Source organism: Arachis stenosperma, chromosome 6, assembly GCF_014773155.1.
Source record: "Arachis stenosperma cultivar V10309 chromosome 6, arast.V10309.gnm1.PFL2, whole genome shotgun sequence".
NCBI lineage: Eukaryota > Viridiplantae > Streptophyta > Magnoliopsida > Fabales > Fabaceae > Arachis > Arachis stenosperma.
The window spans coordinates 119660465-119663288 of record NC_080382.1 but is presented as its reverse complement, the minus strand read 5'-3'; the positions used below and the strand labels follow the sequence as shown (position 1 = coordinate 119663288).

The 2824-nt window shown below is 36.3% G+C and overlaps 1 non-coding gene across 1 annotated transcript; it reads right to left on the bottom strand.

Moving 5' to 3' along the window:
- Positions 1–2089: 2089 nt before the first annotated feature.
- LOC130937255 (small nucleolar RNA R71) lies at positions 2090–2197 on the bottom strand. The gene has a single exon (XR_009068480.1). It is a non-coding gene; the product is annotated as a small nucleolar RNA R71 (small nucleolar RNA).
- Between the last annotated feature and the right edge of the window lie 627 nt (positions 2198–2824).

Sequence of the window (2824 nt, the reverse complement as noted above, 5' to 3'; positions counted from 1 at the left end):
TCTAGAGTTTCATGATGATTTGTTGAAATCTGGCTGGCTGAGAAGCCATGTCTAATCTGATTGGACCGAGGTTTCAACTTATCACCACAAGAGCTTGTTGATTTTCATCAACCTTGCTTTTGGAGCAGTGATCTGCTAAGGCTTGGCTGACCTTTGGTCATGTCTAGTGTTTTGGACCGAAGCTTTCCTTGAAAGCTTGGCTGGCTGTGAAGCCATGTCTAATTCCTGGACCGGAGTCTTAGACTAGCATTGCACTGATTCCTGGAATTCTCATTAAGAATTTTGATACCTTTTCCCACTTAATTTTCGAAAAAAAAAAACACAAAAAAAAGTGCAAATTCATAAAAACCAAAAAAAATATATATTTGATGTGTCTTGCTTGAGTCTAGTGTCTCATCTTAAGTTTGGTGTCAAATGCATGTTTTTGTTACATTTTTCGAATCCATGCATATATTTCTTGTTTTGATCTTTAAATTCTATTGACTTGAGTGTTCATGTGTCTCATATAGTGTCAGTAGCACACAAACTGCTAAGTTTGGTGTCTTGCATGCATTGTTATTTGATTCTTGTTGCATTTTAATTATTAAAAAAATCCAAAAATATTTTTAATTTGTGTCTTTTCAAGTCAATGATACAAAGAATTGAAGATTCAGAACATACTGCAGAGGAATTATACAGAAAAAGCTGAGCATTCAAAAATGCCCAGTGAAGAAGGCAGACTGGCGTTTAAACGCCAGCCAGGGTACCTGGTTGGGCGTTTAACGCCCAAAAAGGTAGCATTTTGGGCGTTAAACGCCAGAATGTATACCATTCTGGGCGTTTAACGCCAGGATGGTGCTAAGGGGAAGATTTTGTTTTCAAAATCAATTTTTTTTCAAGTTTTCAAAGTTTTTCAAAATCAAATCTTTTTCAAATCATATCTTTTCAATCAAATGTTTTCAAAATCAATTTCTTTCCTTTTTCAAAGATACTTACTAACAATTAATGATTTGATTGAACATTTTTTGCCTTTTCTGTTGAGGAAGGTTTTATGATTGAATCATATCTTTTCTTGTTAGGCAAGTCATTAATTTTTAAAATCATATCTTTTCAAATTGTTTTCAAATCATATCTTTTAAAATTGTTTTCAAATCATATCTTCTCAATCACATCTTTTTAAAACCATAACTTTTCAATCAAATCTTTTTAATCTCATCTTTTTCAAAATAGTTTTCAATCAAATCTTTTTGACTTCTAATTTCAAAATCTTTTTCAAAAATCACTCTAATTCTTCCCCATTTTCAATTTTCGAAAATTATCAATCAATTTTTAAAAATGTTTTTGACATCTTTTTAATTAATTTTCGAAAATTCTCTTCCCTCTTTCCCACATCCTTCTATTTATGGAGTACTACTCCTTCTCAATGCACAATTCGAACCTTATCTAATTAAAGTTCAAATTCTTCTTCTCCTTCTTCTTTCTATTTCTCTTTTCCTCTGACACTTCAAGGAATCTCTATACTGTGACATAGAGGATTCCACATTCTCTTTTTTCTCTTCTCTTTCATATGAGCAGGAGCAGAGACAAAGGCATTCTTGTTGAAGCCGATCCTGAACCTGAAAGGACCTTGAAGAGAAAGCTAAGAGAAGCTAAAGCACAACTCTCTGTTGAGGACCTGACCGAATTCTTCAAGGAAGAAGAACCCATGGCAGCCGAAAACAACAACAATGCCAACAATGCAAGGAAGGTGTTGGGTGACTTTACTGCACCTACTCCTGATTTCTATGGGAGAAGCATCTCTATCCCTGCCATTGGAGCAAACAACTTTGAGCTTAAGCCTCAATTAGTTTCTCTAATGCAACAGAATTGCAAGTTCCATGGACTTCCAATGGAAGATCCTCATCAGTTTTTAGCTGAATTCTTGCAAATCTGTGACACAGTCAAGACTAATGGGGTTAACCCTGAGGTCTATAGACTGATGCTATTCCCTTTTGCTGTAAGAGACAGAGCTAGAATATGGTTGGATTCTCAACCTAAAGAAAGCCTGGACTCTTGGGAAAAGCTAGTCAATGCCTTCTTGGCAAAGTTCTTTCCACCACAAAGATGGAGTAAGCTTAGAGTGGAAGTCCAAACCTTCAGACAGAAGGATGGAGAATCCCTCTATGAAGCTTGGGAAAGATACAAACAATTAATCAGAAAATGTCCTTCTGACATGCTTTCTGAATGGAGCATCATAGGTATTTTCTATGATGGTCTCTCTGAACTATCCAAGATGTCTTTGGATAGCTCTGCTGGAGGATCTCTTCATCTGAAGAAGACGCCTGCAGAAGCTCAAGAATTGATTGAAATGGTTGCAAATAACCAATTCATGTACACTTCAGAAAGAAATCCTGTGAACAATGGGACTAGTCAGAAGAAAGGAGTTCTTGAGATTGACACTCTGAAGGCCATATTGGCTCAGAACAAGATATTGACTCAACAAGTCAATTTGATTTCTCAAAGTCTGTCTGGAATGCAAAATGCACCAAGCAGTACTAAGGAAGCTTCATCTGAGGAAGAAGCCTATGATCCTGAGAACCCTTCAATGGAAGAGGTGAATTACCTAGGAGAACCCTATGGAAACACCTACAATTCTTCATGGAGAAATCACCCCAATTTCTCATGGAAGAATCAAGAGAGACCTCAACAAGGTTTCAATAACAATAATGGTGGAAGAAACAGGTTTAGCAATGGCAAGCCTTTTCCATCATCTTCTCAGCAACAGACAGAGAGTTCTAAGCAGAATACTTCTGACTTAGCAACAATGGTCTCTGATCTAATAAAGACCACTCAAAGTTTCATGAAT